The 18,761-nt window shown below is 38.7% G+C and overlaps 1 protein-coding gene across 6 annotated transcripts in view; it reads left to right on the top strand.

Moving 5' to 3' along the window:
- The first annotated feature begins 356 nt into the window (after window positions 1-356).
- Hs3st-A (Heparan sulfate 3-O sulfotransferase-A) overlaps window positions 357-18,761 on the top strand; it is a 57,831-nt gene continuing 39,426 nt past the window's right edge. The window contains exons 1-5 of one of the 6 annotated variants that reach the window (XR_011603699.1): window positions 367-517; window positions 567-593; window positions 648-712; window positions 770-923; window positions 980-1,081. The gene's annotated coding sequence lies outside the window, so the exon portion shown is untranslated. Of the gene's footprint in view, window positions 518-566; window positions 594-647; window positions 924-979; window positions 1,082-12,323; window positions 12,758-12,946; window positions 13,225-18,761 lie in introns of those variants that run through there. The other 5 variants (XR_011603698.1, XR_005013976.3, XR_010653507.2 and 2 more) reach the window with 5 other exon arrangements.

The raw sequence follows: 18,761 nt of genomic DNA, 5'->3' as shown, positions 1-18,761 counted from the left end.
GTAACGTACATATATATGTAGTCTCGACTTACATATTGTAAACTACCTGGAAAAGAAATAAAACTTTTGGGAAGGCTTGATCGCGATGGCTTTAAATATAAATATAATTTAGTGGTTCGAAAACTTCTCCTCCACGGTGGTGCAAACTTCTGACTGAAATCATAATATCGTCTGCATGGGTATAAAAATGGGTCTCCACATTTATTTCGAAAAATAAGTTTAACCTGTAAACTAGTGTTATCGACGACAAATTGACGTACACCAAGTTATACCAAAAAGTTCCAAAATATACCATAAACGGTCACGCTGCTTGTTGCTATCGACTTACTGCAACATATCGGTTTTCAAAAAATGTTGCCTATCGACACTAGCAAGTAAATTACGGCCTTAAGACGTGAAATTATACAAAACAACTGGCAGGTGTATATGGTAGTTAACCAAATATTTTCGTTAAGACTTGATCAAGAAAAAAACGGAAAACCAAATAATGACTTAGAACAACTTTTTTGATGGCAAGGTTAGTACTTTATTATTACTTTACTTTATTAAAACTTAATCATTTTCAGAAGGCAAAAAAAAAGATTATAATCCAAGTATGTTATATGAAATTATTTTGTTATTTATTTTTACTTTTTATATGTATGTAGGCTTGCTTACTTGTTTAAAAGTCCCCGTTCGACCGTTTGATTTTCTTATCTGAATCAGTGCAATTGTATGTAAATCTGGCGGATGACAATTCTCTCTTCTAATCTTGTTTTTGATTTTGAAGAGTTCACATCGGGGACTTTTTTACTGATAAGGGAAAAACTTATTTTAGTTAGTGCATCATTTCCAAATGTTTTTCTGAACCATTCACAACATGAAGCTGTTTCTGCTTATTTCATTACTAATTTCAATTATGTGGAACTCGTTTGTTGCTGGAGGTTGGTAGCAAAAAGGTTATTTAATATATTTAATTAATTACTTAACCATTTTGTAGATTGCCTGACGGATCCCCTGACAATGCTTTGCATTTTGAACCCAAATCAGGGAAAATAACTTTGTGTATCCCTCTTCAATAAAGCACAAAAGTGGAACACGATGTGGGCTTCTTTATTCTAAGTAATTCAGCATTCTCCCCAGACTGAGTTACGTGTGGCAAATCGCATTAAACATTCCACGCCCCCCTCCCCCACACTCGCAGACATGTTTTTATTTCGGCTTTGACACCCAGTTACTATAGAGGCTATGTTGATTCTCCTTGCAGTTAAGGAGGATGTATTTAATAATAGTTTAATATTCAAAACAGCCTAGAACAACAAAATAGTTTGATTTTCCGTCTATATCTGAATCAAAAAACATAAGTCCAAAATATATTTTGTCTACGCGATTATAAATTAAAATATTAATTTATAGCCAAGCAGTATCAATAGGAATAGATCAACATCACGTTTTTAGGCTCTATCTAGTATATGATTTTGATATACTTTTTGTTTAACTTTCTAAAAATTATTTAAATATTTCGTTTTAAATTATTTTAGCTTTACGGTATTGTAAAAGGATATGTACAGTGTTCATACCTAAGGTAGACCCAAGTCTCCTGTACTTTTTAGTTGGTCCGTTTTATTTTGGTGGGAGTTTGTCTGCCCGCTGGCGACCGTGTCAAGTTGAATGAACATGGACAAGGTTTTGCCACTTTCCAGGGGAGAAAGTTCTCTGTGCTGTATCTCGCATCTGAGTCTCGTTTTTCGGCTGCTGTTCCCTCTGCCTTGCCCTTTTACTCACTACATTTTATCCTTGGTCCTTTCGCTCTCGTTCCTTTGTGGCGTCTCATTTCAAATACATTAACATTTTGACCTTTCGCAAAAAAGTTCGAGCTGTTGCCGGGGCCGAATTTAATTTCGAGTTGTGTGCAGATTGTGCAAATCACACGCTCTCCAATAGAGCCGTATCCTCCTTATAGCAAATGCACTGGAAAAATTTATATTTAAAAATATTATACAGTTCGACCGTCGATATATTTATGAAAAATTATCAAGGTTGACCATGAATTTCGAAATGTTCCTTTGTTTATTTTAATATTGTGAGGATTTCATATGATTACTTATATTTGCTTTATATTCATTTAATTAGTTTCTGAGCTAATATTATTATTAAACATATTCAAAAAAACATTTTGTTTTAGATCTAGACCCAGCGAAACCTCAAAATTTCCATAAAAATTACTCATACGACAGGTATGACAGTCAGAAATTTAAAAAAAACCACTATATCCATACATAATGCACATACAATATTTTGATGCCTTTAAATATTAGTTTAGGATTTTATAAATTTTAAAGTGTTGTGTTGGTATCCTGCGCCCTAATCATTTTTAATTTACGGGATATTCATATGACACTTTTTCTCAGTGCAAAAATGGCATTGCATACCTGCAGGCGCAGGATGCTCAGGTAGTCCTAACACACAGGGACACACACACCTGTACGTAGCGTGAACTTTGCTTTCATCAAACTAAAAATTGAATTTACGTAAGCCAAGCGAAAGTCGCAAAAAATGAACAGCTGGAAGAAGGACGAGAAGGCGCTGGTGAAACGTCGAACGTGTCAAGGTCAAGTTGCCATTGTCCCAGCTTTTCCACACGCCACCTCCCAACACCACCCACTCCAGGAAGCCCGGTGAAAGCCCCCCCCCCCTTATTTTCCACAGCACTCATGTGTTTTGTGCAGTTTGAAGTGCGTCAAGTCGTTAAATTAATTTCAGTGCACTCAAAAACAGGAGCAGCGGAAACTGGAGCACTGCCGGTGCTCATTTTAAACGGATTATGTGTACGGCATTGGAGTGGGTGGCAGGTGGCAGGTGGAAAAAAGGAGGTGGCAGGAGGCAGGAGGAGGTGGGTGGTAGCTAGTAGTCTCCTTTGGGGCAGGGATTACTGGCAAGTGGCCGCGCCAACTGGAGTGAAGCTGCGTGAGTGGACAGCAAATGAAAGGCAAACAAGTCGAACGCCATAACATACAACTTTAAGCCAAAGTCAAAGGTTGGGTGGATTTTGCAAAAGGAAACTCTGGGTGGGAAAACTCAAGTGCCATGGCTGATTTCACTTCCAGCTTTTCAGCTGACACTCAAAAGTCGTTGGGCTGGAAAAAAATGGCACAAAGTGGAACACTAAGGGAGTTCGAAACACGTGCGCAATCAATAGGAAAGTATTGGCTGAAATCATAAGGGAAATAAATAGAATTTAATAGCTACAATTTTCTCTTGAATCTAATCAATAATACTTAAATAATTACGTTTCTTGTATCATGTGCGAATGTTACATCTAATTAGTTTTAATTTTTTTTAATAAGATTAAAATTAACAGAAGTCTTTTAAATGTTGATTTGTTGCGTAAAGATTGGTTGAAAAACATTTTTTTGGAAGCTCCGAATTTTAATTATATCTTGACTTGAGTCTAATTAATTTAGGTGATTAATGATTTATTTTACAACTATAATGCCGAATAAGTTAATAGGCTACATTGAGTATATTGTGAGCTTCAACTCGGTAAAATTTTGAATTTTTTAACCATTTAGTTGTTTCTTGACATTAAAGTTTTACATATATATTGTACAAGTATATACACATATGTGTACAGTACAGTGTACAGTATGTGTATATACAACTAAATATACAGAGATACCAACAACATTTTTTTGTTATCTAAAAAAACTTAACAAAATCATTTAATTTCTTTAAAAATTTGTTGATTTCTTTTTTTAATCTAGAGTTCAAACTTTACTAGGAACTATCATTATTCTTCTTGGAGCATTTTGGCTGTAATCTAGTGTAATTAACATTTTCTTAACAATTAATTTAGAGACATATTAGAAAATATTAAATATTTTGTATTATTAAATCAAACAAAAACATCTTCTTATGAGTTTAAAAAACTAGTAACGCTGCAGAATAATACATGAGCATCCTTTTGCTAATTAAAAAAGTGCCGATTAAAAGTGCTAAAAAGTGTAATTATTTAGTCGAATGTATAATCATTTTTCGCCAAAAATGTTATAGTTTTATCAGAATTTTTGTACGTTAAAGATGCGATTGTCACTAGTTTTAAACCTCGTCAAGAGTTGTTATTGTTTGATAATTAAAAGAGCCGAAAAATCAAGGTTTAAAAAACAAACAATCCCCAATGGAGATTCGTTTCCACTATCGTGATTCTGCAAAGCATGTACATCATAAATGGGGAACAAACTTTTCACCAATAAATCCGCCCTGAAACTAATGGGCATATTGTTTTTTTGACCACGACTTTAAGTGCGGCGATAAGGTTGTCAAGTGCCGACAGTTTTATCAGCCGCCAAAGCAAATGCAATTTTAATGCATGCGAAAATAAAAACGCAGAGCAGCGTGGAAAACCGAAGGATACGTGCCCATAAACCCGAGCACACGCATCTGAGCGTCCATGTATAAATGCATGCAGATGTACGGGTATTTCCCACGGAGGATTGGCTTGGGGCGAGCCATAAATCTGCACGCAAAGTGCTTCCGGCCTGCCAGCCAAAAATGGCTGATGATTCTACTTCCTCCGCTGGGGAGCGCTTTAATACCGCCAAAGTGCCGGCCGCAGGTGTTTACCTGTGGGATGGGGAATGGGCAATCCCCCACCTGAAAACATTCTGGGGAAAGTGATGCAAATGCAACTTGTGATGCCAGTGCAGCTGAGGCAAAGATTTCCCAGATATTGCTGAAATGTAGCACTTTGTAGCTGTGTCAACTGATAGGCTGGCGTAGTTTTATTTCGCCACTAGCCCTCACTTTTGGCAAATGATTGCATGAAAACAGAGCTTGTTACTTTGCACGGTGAAAAATATTAAGCATTTTATTATTTACCATTTACTTATCCAAGTATTATGGACACTACAGGTTATAATCAAATAGAGCTAATATTTTTTAATTAAATGTGCCAAAAAACATATTTTTAGAGAGAATTTTCATTCATTCATCTTGATCAGCATGCCAAAATGACACTATAATTCTCAACCAGTTATAGCACTGCTTGCAGGATGACAGAGGGTTACTGCTAATCATTGAGCGATCCTTTTTGTGTGTTGGCATAATGTCAAAAGACTGAGACTTCTTGAAGTCAAAGCCGATATGACCCCGAGTTGGCTAAAACATCTCCTTAACAAAAAAAGATTGCATATAAAGCCAGTCTTTGAATAAAATATTTGTACTTATTAATTTTATCACTGTTGTAACTACACTTTAACTAGGTATTAATTCTTAAAGCAATTTATATTTATTTCTTAGCTCCTGCTAATACATCATTTAATTAATAAATACATGTAAAAACAACTACTTATACACTTTGTATACTACTACTTATACTATCTCGTCCATTAACACAATATACAAACTAGAGCTGCAAAAACATCGATGGTAGCACAATCGATAGTTTTGATAGTTTGAGGAGTAAATGTCGATACTATCGCGAAGCTATCGCTTATGTCTAAAGGATTGTGTAAAGGATTAAAAACCAATAGAATAGTTTAATTTCTGCCGAAAATTAATTACAATTTAAAACGCAATAAGTTTAATTATTGTACAGGTTCGACCTGCAGGCGGACATCGACACAACGCGGAGGCTGCTGGGAAAGAACCAATCTGGCCGTCAAAACTTAATTTATATTTAATATTTCGATCTTCTTGTTCCTTTGAAATTTAAGTGATGGGAATTATCGTGATAGTCTGAGAAACATCAATGGCGGTCACTAGAGCCCAACCATCGATATTATCGATAGTACCATCGATTTTTTTGCAGCTCTAATCCAAAGCTTAATTCAAGTCATAAATCTAATTTTGTTTTCAAATATTATTTTTACAAAATAGATGGAGTATATGACTTCTTACAAAATAAAGTGAACGAAATTATGAAATTATTTTAAAATCGATTCCTTAAACGTATGATCCCATTACTTAAACTTGAGAGACTTATCGGTTTTAAAGAAGATGAAGAAGACGTAACTTCTTACAAAATAAAGATGATTGATTTTTCATGTTTTCTATTAATTATTTGAATTGATACCAATTGCTAAGAAATGTCTGATTTCTTTCTGTATAGTCTCTAGACCTGCCTCCTCCGCCGTCGTTTTGCTGCTGTCTGTTGGCGTCGGCGTTGTCAATTTTTTATTGCCCTTTGGCAGATGTGTTTGACTGCTCGGGAATGGAGGGCAGGATGCCGTGTGTATTGCGCTTTCGGGGTTAGCGGGTCACGTGCCGCACTCGACCTGCTCCTTCGACAGTTGCTGCGACAAAATCAGCGCCGTGGCATCTTCGCCAGCAATTGAATTCAAATGAAGCCGGGCCAAACAGGCGGCAACGCCTCCCCCCAGAAGAATAAATGCGATGCCATAAATCAAGCATAAAAATTGACATTAATTTTGCCCACGAGAGAAAGCAGCCAGCGGTAGAGTGCGAGAGGGAGGGGGAATAGCCGGCGAGAGGGAGACGGAGCACTGCTTACGTGTGGGGCTTTTCCGAATTCAATTCGCTGGCGAAATCGAGGGAACCCAAAGCTCTGCGCATCGATCACGCTTGGAATATTCAAGTGACAATCGACCGAGAGGAGCTCATCTGCTCATCACCCCCTATACAATTTTCCCATTTCCCAGTTTTCCCCCACCTAATCAAATCTCGGGGCAGGGAAATCGAAAAAGTTGTCCATTTAATGCGATTTGTTTGCGCATTAGTTTGCGGTTTATTTTGTGAATTACTCTGCGATTTGATGGAAAATTTGCATTTGGCAATGGGCAATTAAAGTTCACCGTCATCGGTGCTTATAACAATGTGTGGGTTTTGGAAAAATAACTAACTAATCAAACCGCAGACACAACGACCAAAAGTGCCGACCACAGTTCGGAATTCCAATTGTGCAGTGAAACGAAATAAAAGCGTTTATGGTCTAATAACCAGCATTTTATGCCTAAATTTAGAGTAACCAAAGGGTTTATGTGGGTGCTGTTTTAAAAGGGGGGCTTTGGGTAGATCCTAGGTACATTAAGCTATCGACTGTTGACAGAAATAACCGAACACAGGCCAAAATTGATGGTATACTGTCTGTGTGAGTCTCTTCTTTGTCACTCTCGGATTTTTATGGCATACTTTTCAGCGAATTGCTTTGTATTTGCCTAGCACCGAAATGTTTACGTGTTTGAGTGCACTCGGTTGGAGTTTATGACCATCTGGGGACAAGATCTGGTTTATTCTTCACTCTGGGACACCCACACACTTCATTGTCTCGTTTCGTCTGGCAAATGAATGCTATTTCTGTACAAAATCGGAAAATAGCCACTGTCCACTGAAAGAAACTTCTTTCCTTTTGCCAAAGGTCAAAAGGTAGATAAACCCGGTTGAAGTGCCACAGAAGAATGTTATCCTTTTCGCTTTGAATGGATAAAGATCTTTTTGTGCCGCTCTCTGCGTTAATAAAGGTAAATGAAATGACGACTGTAATTTTGATGAAAGCAAAGTCTGAAAAACATACGCACGGTATGTATGTATACATACATACAGTGAAAGCTCGATAACTTAAATTATGCAAATTCCAGAACTCACAAATTTTTGGCTGACTAAAATAGAAAGATGTGTTAACGCTCACTATAAAGTCTATAGATTAGTGATGTTTTTCTTTTTAATACTTTTTGGGTAGGTTTTTCGAGTTTAGTGACAAGCACATATCAAGTAGTATAAAAGAATTAGTTATTAAAAAATTAATTCGTATGTACATACAAATAAAATATATTCCATCAAAATATTTATTGTAAGACCAAATAGAATTATTGGTATGTACACTCAGAAAAAAAATCAAGTATTTTGTGCTTGAACCTAGTATTTTCGGTGTCAAAACTTCGCCAAGCATGGAAAATACAGAACGCGAGAACAAAATACTACTTTTGAGCACGAATTTTCAAGACCCAAAATTCTAGATTTAAGAACCTTTCGGTCTTGAACTTAGTATGAATAATTCTCAAATCAAGTTATATTTGGACTAAAAACAAGAACGATTTAAGAATAAAGTAAAAAGTTGCAGGCATGATTTAAGGACGAATAATTCTTAAATCAATATATAAATATTATGAAATTAAAATGAGTTTTTATTTTATGCTAGTAAGAGAAATAAGTATTGGAAACTGAAACGAAATAATCGAGATATATATAAATAATATTAATATTTTAAGTTTACTTACGACTTGCCGCTCACGGGCATTAAAACTGTTTAATGTATGCGCCTTATATACCGAGTACTTTCAGAATAAGCAGTTGGGAATTTTTAGAGTTGGCAGACATTAAAAATCCAAAAAGTGCTCAATGTCAGAATTTTTTGAGCACGAACGTTCTTAAATGTTAAGCATGAAATTTTTCTTAAATCAAGGCTGTTTGTACTTGTTTTTAGCACGGTGTTTTTCCCTGAGTGTACATATAAATAAAGTATATTCCATTCAAATATTTAATATACGACTAAACACAATTTTCCTTTATAAAAACCATATTTGCAAATGATATGGGATATTTATTTATTTATTTATTTATTCTCAGGTTAAGAGGCAATTGAGAAATTACCTATAACCTATGCTTTTTATTGCAGCTATTTCTACTGTGGCCTTAAGCTACGTTTGTTATATTACAATTTACATTTTTACATTTAGACTATGTCTAGGTTTTAAATTACATGTTATAATTTAATTGCGTTTAAAAAATTCATGGAAGCTTTGTGATATGGGATATATTTCCAGCCAATGACAAATTTTTAAATATAAAAAGTGCTTAAAACATAGATATATTTCTTTTCAGAACTTGAATGAGAAAGAAAAAGCTAAAATGCAAGATAGTTTACCCACTTTTGTCAAAGAGAGTTCTAACTCTCTTGAACACGTTTTTTCCATCTGACAGGTTGGGTATTGAGTTAGGGAAGTTCAACTGTATACATACGTATCTGTATACAATCGTATGCGCAATGTATCTCGACGTGGACAGATAGCAGATGGGTGGACTAGGCCAAAGTTCTCACGCGGCAGGGGAAGTGGGAGTGTGGGAGGGGTATCGGGGGAATCCTCGACAGTCGCGTCGCCACATGGAATCAACAGTTTACCTGGCCGGGTGCTGCTGCTGTTGGCCCACAGCTCCGGTCTGGCTAAATGGCTTAAAACCCGACCGAAACTGACAACAAATACAGCTGATGGTGATGATGATGGTGGGGAAAGCAGGTGGCGGCAGGGGGAGTGCCATTTTCCAGACAGAGGCGCATGCACAACGGCAATTACTCATGGAAATAGTTTGGGAGTAGAGCAGGGGTGGGGAAATTGGGGGGGTCATGAGTTACGGTTAGAACTTCCGTTGCTGTGGATACGCCCGCACACAGTTTCCCATTCCAAACGCCCCCTTTTCGGGGCCTTTTGTTTATTTGTTTATTCTGCACTCCGTTTGCTCAAAATCAAAATTCCTGTTGCTGCAGCGGTTGCTTTGCTGTTGATTTTCTAGAGGCCAAAGGGGAAATGTTGGGGGTGAAAATCGGGGGAAATGCTGGCTATCAATGCCAGCGACATCATTTGCATCCAGCTCGCATTCCTCGCTTCTCGTCACTTTTGGACATGCCAGCAATGCGAAACAATGCTGCAAATGTAAACGGAATTCGAATATGGCTCATGCCGATTGCGATGCTTATGCTACTGTTTTATACTACGTATCCTTGCTGCTCTTGGCATCTCCGAGGCCACAGGACAATCAGCATGCATGATTTAACATTTCCCCAAAACAAACATCCGAAATGCCATAACACACTTTGCGGACTGTTCCATCGCCCAATTTCGCAAGAGTTCTGAAATGAATTATGCGCACACATATGATTTAAGCGGAGTAACTCTTATTTTAATATGATCCATATATTACTTACTTGTAACATTTGAAAATATTTTTGTATTTCAAATATTTGGTTTAAGTTTATAATGTTAAGTATTTGATGTTAGAAATGATGTTTAATTTTATAAACAGTTGAATTAGATCAAACTGTAGTTGTTTGTCTATATTGTACACAGAGTAAATGCTGACGTTCTCATCTGAGTTGAAAATGTTCTTAAAAATAGAATGACATTTTTAAGTTGAAAATGTTCTTATTTTGCTCGAATCATGTTGAATTGGCGGTATTTAAGTACATTGTATGTACAAATAAACTATTAGTTCAGTCCTTAGTGTATACTTATCAACAAGTTGTTAAATAAACTCAATTTAACTTTTCTCTTCTCAGCATTTCGTTCTTATACTGATACCAAAATGTACTTACACGGTTTTTAAGAACGAATGTTCTCAATTCAAGAACAATGTTCTTGGATACTTCTCTCTGCGTATTTATTTTTTTAAACGTTTTTGAACTTTGATCTGCAGTGCAGATAGTTTTGTTTCACACAGATTTATATACTTGTATCTGATGGAATGGGTTGAGCTTAGGCGGGCAATGGAATATCTCTGCTCAGCCTCTGCCGTCACACTTACAGCGTACCCCAGCCATAGGCACACACAAAACGTGCCAATTACTCAGACTTAAAGATTTAAACTATATCTAGACATTTATTTAAGTCTAAAAAATTAGTTGTTGTGGCCTTTCAATCAAATAAATATTTAAAAAAAGTATGTCTCTGAACAAAAATCGGTAAATTTAGTTCAAGTCCTGGAGAAGTTGGTTAATCTGTTTTACCCTATCGCAGTCTTGCATCAATTGAGCAATCCTGATGCAGTTGACTTGAACAGAGGACCTCTATTGAATTTCAAAAAAAGGTGAATGTGAAAAGGGGAATGGTTTGTTCTCCGTCAGAAAGCATATGCAGCTCTATGCTCCTGCTCGGAAAATGTGAATGCAGAAAAGGCAGCCGCTGCACATAACTAACTGGGGACTTGAATTCGGTTTTGGGGCATATTTTGCGCCAATTTCCATACAAATCTCCCGCACACAGGAGCACACTCACTCACACTGCCAACTGTCGATCGTAAATGGAAAACAGTTTGCATAGTTCCTCCCCGAATAACGGAACCCACGAAACTCCGTATGAATGGAACCAAACAAAACAAAACAAAGCAAGGCCCTCAAGAAAAACAAAGGCCCACACATAAAGAAAAACAAAAGCCCCAAAAGGTGGCAGCAACAACAACAACTGGCGGGAGCCACAATAAAAACAAACGCCAACTGAGGCTGAGAGCTGGGAGAAAATTAAAAAGTAAACACAAAAATTCACGTGCTTCGCATGCAATAACGGTAGTGGTGCCAAAGAGAGAGTGAGAGAGAGGGCGGGAGTGGGTGCGAGGATGGGAGCGCGTCGCCTGTGCGACTGCGCAGTGAGCGGAGATAGTGGGAGCAAGCGAGAGGAGCAAAGTGCGCATGATCGAGGAAGCGAGAGAGAAGGAATGCTATATTGCTGCATGGGAATTTCTCTCAAACGAAATTTTGTTTACCGTTATGATGACGTATGCTGCTATAGTAGGGTATTTTCAAACAGGAGAATATTTAAAAATTGATTTTATATTTTATTTTTTAATTTTAAATTAATGGCAAGAAATACTAAGGTGTCTAAAAGTATGCAATAATATATTGATATTGAAAGATGATAGCTATAATATCTTAAAAAATCCTAGCCAATTATGCTACACCTATAGAACTTATCATTATTTATGGTTTTTTTTTATGCTTCACACTTTACATTATTTTGCTTTTTAAGTTTTTACTAAAGCCACGTAACATTCTTAAGGTGTCTTAAAGTATGATACAATATATTTAGAAAAGGAAAATTAGCCGTTTATAATTTTTTAGAACTTCTCATAATTTAATTTAAGAGTCCTATGGACACTTTATACTATATTGCATTTTAAGTTTTTACACGAGCTCTATAACATTTTTAAGGCTTCTTAAAGTATGCTATAATATATTTTGAAAAGGAAAATAAGCCGAAGATAATTTTTAAGAGTATACTTTAAGACTCTTTTGGGGATTTAAAATCTCTAGTGATTTATGCGGCTGTAGGGGACTCTGCCAGTTCTGATAACCTAAGGATTTACCCCCTCTCTCTTTTTACACCTGCCTGCTGGAGTTTACTTTGCATAGAAATGAGAGTTGAGACCTTCCCTCTCCCTCTTGCACTAACACGCTTATCTTGCAACGTGCGTATTATTTATGCGTAGACATTGTGGCGCCGAAAGGGAGACAGAGAAAGAGAGCCCCATTTCGAGAGACGCATAGAGATGCCAGTGAAAGAGCGCCTTAGCGGGGGAGAGCGCCTTGCATAAAAACGCCAGAGTGGCGCTCGGATCCTTTAAAAGTGTGTGAAGCGTCGTGGAGAGCGGACGTGCGCTGCTGCTCCTGCGAAATACTCGCTCTCGGGCAGCTATATTCTACCAACACATGGCCAACACACTCACACGAACACACAAGCAGACACGCACACCTGTACACCTAGCGCGCGCGCAAATCGCCGAAATTAAAGCAAAGCGAAATGGAAAATGCTTAAATTTCCACGTGAAACGGTGCACAAAATAACCGAGTAACGAAAACAAATCGAAGCAGTGAAATTAAAGTGGCGCTATTGTTTTTTGGGAAAAAATCAATGCCGTTAATCGACGCACACGGATACACATAAACGCACACGTGTGCTTCAAAAGCCAAAACACACCAATACAACAAAAAAACAACACACACACACGCATACAGAAGGCCTAACAAAGTGAAAGTAACGGAATTAGCAGCACAATTGTGAGTGAAAGTAGAGTGCACAAGAAAAGAAGAAGAGGGGAGAAGGAAACGGCTAAGATTTGAAAATGCAAAGCATACTTTGCGGCGTTGGCGCTAAATTCTTATGTCTTTTCCATTAATTTTCCTTAACTTCCCTTAACCCTTCTTCTTCTTTCAACGAATGTTTTTGTGTGCCTTACTCGGTCATAGTTGAGACAACAACAAAAACAATAAACCAAAAAAGAGGCCTATAAAATATATATAGAAAAAGACAGGCAACAAAAACAAGCGGCAACAGCAGCCGCCAACGCAGAAGCTACCTGAGCAAGATAAACACGCAAAACAAAGCGAACTGGGTCAGTAAGCGAAAAGGAGGAGAGGAAGAGGGGAGGACAGGAGGAGGAGGAAGGGCCAGAAGGAGCAGCAAAAGCGGCCAGAATGTTGCATGTGTTGCAGCCAAATGTGTAGCATACTTAATGGAGCAAAGGGTAAGTCACTCAACACACGGAATATCCTTGGATTCCGATATGCCACGCATATTTAACCTTGAAAACAGCTTTAACCCATAACGAGGGGGGTTCACTGAAAACGGGGGAGATGCAAAACTAGGGGGGAGGGGGGTTTCGACCCCCTCAAGGATATGCGCTGGGAGTCGAAAAGTAAATGTCGGAATGCCGAAAGGAGCAATAACAAAAGAACAGCAGCAGCAGAAGCAAAAGCAACAAGAAGCGGGAAATGGAATAACAGTAAAATAAAATATCCTTGTGAATCCTGCGCTTGCAGGCGTCATTCCTCCCAGCTCCCGGCCCTTTTCGCCCCCCCCCCCCCCCCCCCAAAAACTTCCTAATGTTCATCCACACCCACGCAACAGCATTTTCGTTTTGGCTGCACAGAGAAAAATGTTAGAACCCATTTTTTTAAATATTTTTGTTAATAACAAGATCCACATATTTGTGTAGATGGTTTTTAGTATGCTCTAAACTTCACCTCCTGAAGAATTCGCGGTTCGGTTTTGGTTATTCCTTGAATTAGGGTGCCCAACGCGCAATATGAATATAAAACGCTAAACTCATCAGAAGAGAAAGGTATCACAATTCAAGTTAGGTTTAATAGCACAAGGACTTAAAAAAACGTGAATTCTTCAGAAAAGAGTAGTAATTTGTTAGGACGACTGAATCGTACACCGGAAAGGAACGCTACTTTGGACTTTTCCATCAGTAGTAACATTCTGAATCACAAAATTTAATTGACTTTACCAAGCCTTAAAGTAAAGCACTCGCAATAAAATTTAAGACTACAAAATAATAATATGTGAACTCAGAACTAATTATGATTTTTAAGTCTAAACTAACGCAAATTTCGAAGCTAATGAAATAATATTTATATCAGTATCAGTATATGATTTGATTTCCAACCTTTTCAACCGATATTTTTCCTCTGTGCATTGCCTGCGTCGAAAGTCCTTCTGCGTTTGTGTGCTTGTGTGGGTCATAAATGTTACTCCATTTTTATGGCCAACTTGCACACGACGATGGCGCTGAGGCAGAGCAGAGCAAAAAGCGAGAGGCGAAATGAAAGAGCTGCCAGCATAAGCAAATGGCAAGGATATGGCGGGAATAAACCAGAATAGACCAAAGCGAGAGAAAAGGCCAGGAAAAGGGACATTAAATGGCCAGCGACGGCGGCGAGGGCAGCTTCAAATATTAAGCCAAACAAATACGTATAAATATTCATTAAGGTCCCCATTCAGATTTCGCTGCTTTTGGTCCCTCAGTCTTTGCCAAATTTACCAAGAATTGGAATTAATGTTATTAGCCGGCATTAAGCTTTCGCTGGGAATAAAATTCGGAAAGGAAAATTCGATCTTCGACCTTTTAATGCCGCGGAAAAAGGACCAACTTCGATGGGATTTGCTGGCCAATAATGCAATTGCGTGTCCTTGTGGCAGTTGCAATGACAAGTTGCAATGCTCGCTGCACTTGTAATTGCAGTTCTAGTTGCTGCCGCTGCTGCTCGAGTGGCAATTAGCAGGGTGTCTCGGCGACATTTGCAGCGGTCGCCGGTTTACATAATGGTCGTCATGTCAGCCTTTATGGCCCGCAACTGTTCCATTTGCGGTAGGCATCGCGTGACCTTGAGTGGGTGGGAGTGGGAGTGGGGCACGGTTGGCACGGGGGGCATGGGGGGCACGGTGGGCATGGTGGGCTCGGTGGGCGGCATGCAAATCCATTGAAAGCGCACGGCTGCAGTTCAAGGCTATTTTTACGTTACGCAAGCGACTGCAAACACAGATACAGACTCACACGAACATCCAGTGTGTATCTGTATCTGTGTGTGTGTGTTTGCGTATCCTTGAGCGTCAATTGGGCGCCAGTCATGTTGCATGTTGCGTTGTCGCTGTCGCGTTGACATTTTCCCCTGTTTTCCATACCTGTACCTCCTATAGTCATACAATATATATGAGTGCTATATATTTTATACGTTTTAGCTGGCTTATGCAATCGCTGGCAATCCTTTCACTTTCCTTTCACTTTTCGGCTTCGCTCGCTTCTCTTTGTTTTGCCTAATTAGCTGAGCTTAGGTTATGTAACCGCCGCTAAGGATAAAATATTATTTTATTGGTAGGTTGAAAAAGGATACGCAATCATTATTGACAGTTGAAAGTTTAAGGGGCTCAAATGACATTCTCTGGTATGCCTCGAGAAATCTTTAAATTGTTGAAAGTTAAACCAAAGGCAATACGACAAATGAATGTCTGTTCTAAACATGGGCGGATTTACAGGGGGCGTGGATTGTTAAAAGGGGGAAAGGTCCCCCCTCGGGCTAAAAATAAAAAGAAAAATGTATTTTATTAAACATTTTTGGGTTTTACTCAACAAATCTATTTATTTTAGTCCCTTTTATAACAATATGGAACAATATATTATAGTGCTGGCTCCAATTTAAAGTTCCGAATCAATTTAAATTAGTTTGAAATAAAAAGGAAATACAAAATGCATCTAGTCACAGAAATGTCTGCATTTTATAATACCAACCTGTGAATGCCGTTTCTCAGCGGGTCTCCGCTGTCTGCCGAACGAATACGCAATATCCCGCTGATTTCAATATGTTGTTGGGGGTTATACCATATATGCTTCTATGTAACACCCACTCTCTGTTCACTTCCACCCCACGAAGCTTTCTCTTGCCTTTGCCCCAATGTCACTGCATATTTGAGAAGGTTTGTTTAATCGAAACGCGGATGACTACAAGTGTATATTCGTATATATTTAATATTATGAGGGGTGGAAATGGGTCTGGGGAATGGGGTTCGGCATGTGTGCGTGTAAACCTCCGGCTGTCACTGGCCCTGAAATATGACATAAGTGCAGGAACTAGCTGTTATAGCCCTTATAGCCGTAATCGCAATGGATCGCCATTGAAGACGCGCCCACAAACTAATCAGCTAACCGAATGACAGGGCCTAGATATCTCATTATTCCAACAGCCATCTGTCTAGCCGCAGCTTGGTGCTCTATATTCTTGTATATAGCCTCTCATTAGGAGCGGTCTGGAGTTGAAGTAGCACTTAGCATTTGCTGCACGAAGGCGAAAAGGGATCGGGTCCCGCGGGCTTGTTAATTTCATTAAAAAGTTGTGCATCGAAAAACTTGCTAATTGACGCCACCAGCAAGTCAAACATAAAAAGGGAAAAAAAACCTCGTTACGAAAATGTATTTAGTAGGTCAGAGCAAACAAACTAGGTAGTTATTAGTTGTTTGCCCTACAGATATTTACCAAAACTATCAGTTTTATACATAAAGCCACTTGAATAGAGCAATTTACAATGCACAGAGCCGGCCAAAATTACTCAACAAATAGAGGCATTTATCAATACTCAATGCGAATGGCACGCAACTCTCAATTGCCCGGGACTTTGTTAATATTTCAGCGGGAGTTAAGGTCAGGAATTGAAGTTGAATGTAATTTGCGACTTGACCTGTGATTACCGCGGCTATAAATGCAAATCAACGGAACTGGGCAAACTGCACAAATGCCGCAATATAAACTTGGCCACGAAACAAATCGCGGAAAGAAAACAGGACGACGAGGCAACTAAAAACAATTTGCCGTAATCAAAACGAAATCAGCAAAGCGCAAGCCGCAGCGTCGCAGCGGAAAGTGGAGCAGCTTTGGCCGGAAAAGCCTGGGAAAACTCCAGGGGAAAATCGAGACTTTGATGCCCTGCAAAGGAAAGGAAATTTGCTAAAATCATCCTAGAAATTGTATATTTTACAATGAGGAAACATAGCTATGAACTTTTATCAAAGATTTATTAGTGAAACTGTCACGAGAATTGTAAATAAATTATGTAAATGGATGTATATATGAGAATATAAATTTAAATGTATTAATTGAAAATGCAAATTCAGGGTTGAAACGCGGAAATTTCAAATTACATTTAAACCTTTTCTTACCTGAGAAAATATCACCAACATTAGAAATCATTTTGGGTGTCTAAAAGTATGCAACAATAAATTTTCACCGCAGAAGGGTAATTAATTCATTCAGAAAGACAACTATACTTTATTCACTGCATACTTTTAGACACCTAAAAAATTTGTATTAGAACCGTAGGGATTTTTGTTCTGTATAATTAGTAGGGGATTTTAAAATAATATTTTATTATTTTGTGTTACGAAATCAGACTAATTCGATAGTTGTCGATTTTTAAACATAGGCGTTAGTAAATATCATTCCTTGCTTTAGATCTTGGCAGAAATTTCGACATTCTGGAAAGGAATTTATAATTTAAAATTTTAATAACTTCTTTTCCCTTGAGTTGACTCTTTAAACTTAAGAAGTCGTATGTACATACTTGCAATAAAACAGGTTTTAAGATTCATGGCCATGCCATCCACCTCCCAATTTGTTTATATTAAATTTGGAAAATCCCCATTCAGTTAGAGTAACCATCTGCAGAAATCATGAGAGCTGGTGGCCCAGCTTTCCAGCCAAAAAACAACAGAGTCAACAGAGAGGCCAGGTTCCCGGTTCCTGGCTGCGTCCATTCAGGTACTCTGGCATTCCGGTTTTCGTTGTTCTGGCCAGGAGGCAAAGTCCGGGGAGTCGTCATTATATATTTGTTGTCACTTGAAAAATATTTGTGCTTTGCGCTTGATTTATGCTTTAGTCGTGGTGGGAAATGGGTGGAAAGTGGGGTGGAAAATGGGGTGGAAACTGGGGTGGAGTGTACGGGGATACGGTTGCAAATGGCAAACAATGTGGGAGCTGTGAGCGTGGAAATGGCGGATTGTCCGGGAGTCAAACTGAAAACTGAAAACTGTGAAAACTGGACTCTTGCGGTCGGGATATGCAAATGCTGGACGGGCAAAAAGTTAATAGAATCGGCTGCCAGGACCACAGGGCCCTCCAATGCAGGTGTAGCTATCCAGCCATCTAACTATATTCCCCATTGACTCCGGCTCAGATATAACCAGATGGGCGGTGGAGTGGGTTTTCAGCCGGGTTAAGTGGGGATAGTGGGATGGTAGGGATGCTTTTCCTGTCCCGTTGTCACTGGCAGTCGAATGTTTGCATAACGCAACAAAGGCCAAAACAAAAGCTGCCACAAAAAGGGTTCAACATAAATATTTTCACCCGGAACGAGCCAAAAATAAAAAGAGAAGAGAAAATCGCATTGATGGCAGGCACGCACACACAAAAGGCAAAAAGGGAAAAGGTTTCTGCTTCGCTCAGAGCCGAATTAACAATTCAATTTAAACGGGCTGGGGGAAAACCGCTTGACATCTATTTTCCAGCGTGGAAATGGAGGCGGCAAGTGGGCGTACTTTGACACAGAACCGAAGAGCCGAAGAACTGAGCTGGGACGGGTTCAAAGGTTGACGCACACACTTGGCAATGACAATCGTTTGTTTTGCTGTCAATTGTTGCTGTCATTCCCAGCGCTGTCGCTTCTGCTTTTGCTTTTCCTGTTGACTTTGGACACACAATTTAATAAAGGCTTAAAGTTTAAGTTGCAAGG

Source organism: Drosophila suzukii, chromosome 2R, assembly GCF_043229965.1.
Source record: "Drosophila suzukii chromosome 2R, CBGP_Dsuzu_IsoJpt1.0, whole genome shotgun sequence".
In the NCBI taxonomy this organism is placed as follows: Eukaryota; Metazoa; Arthropoda; class Insecta; order Diptera; family Drosophilidae; genus Drosophila; species Drosophila suzukii.
The sequence above is the reverse complement of the archived record's forward strand: the minus strand, read 5'-3'. Positions and strand labels throughout refer to the sequence as shown.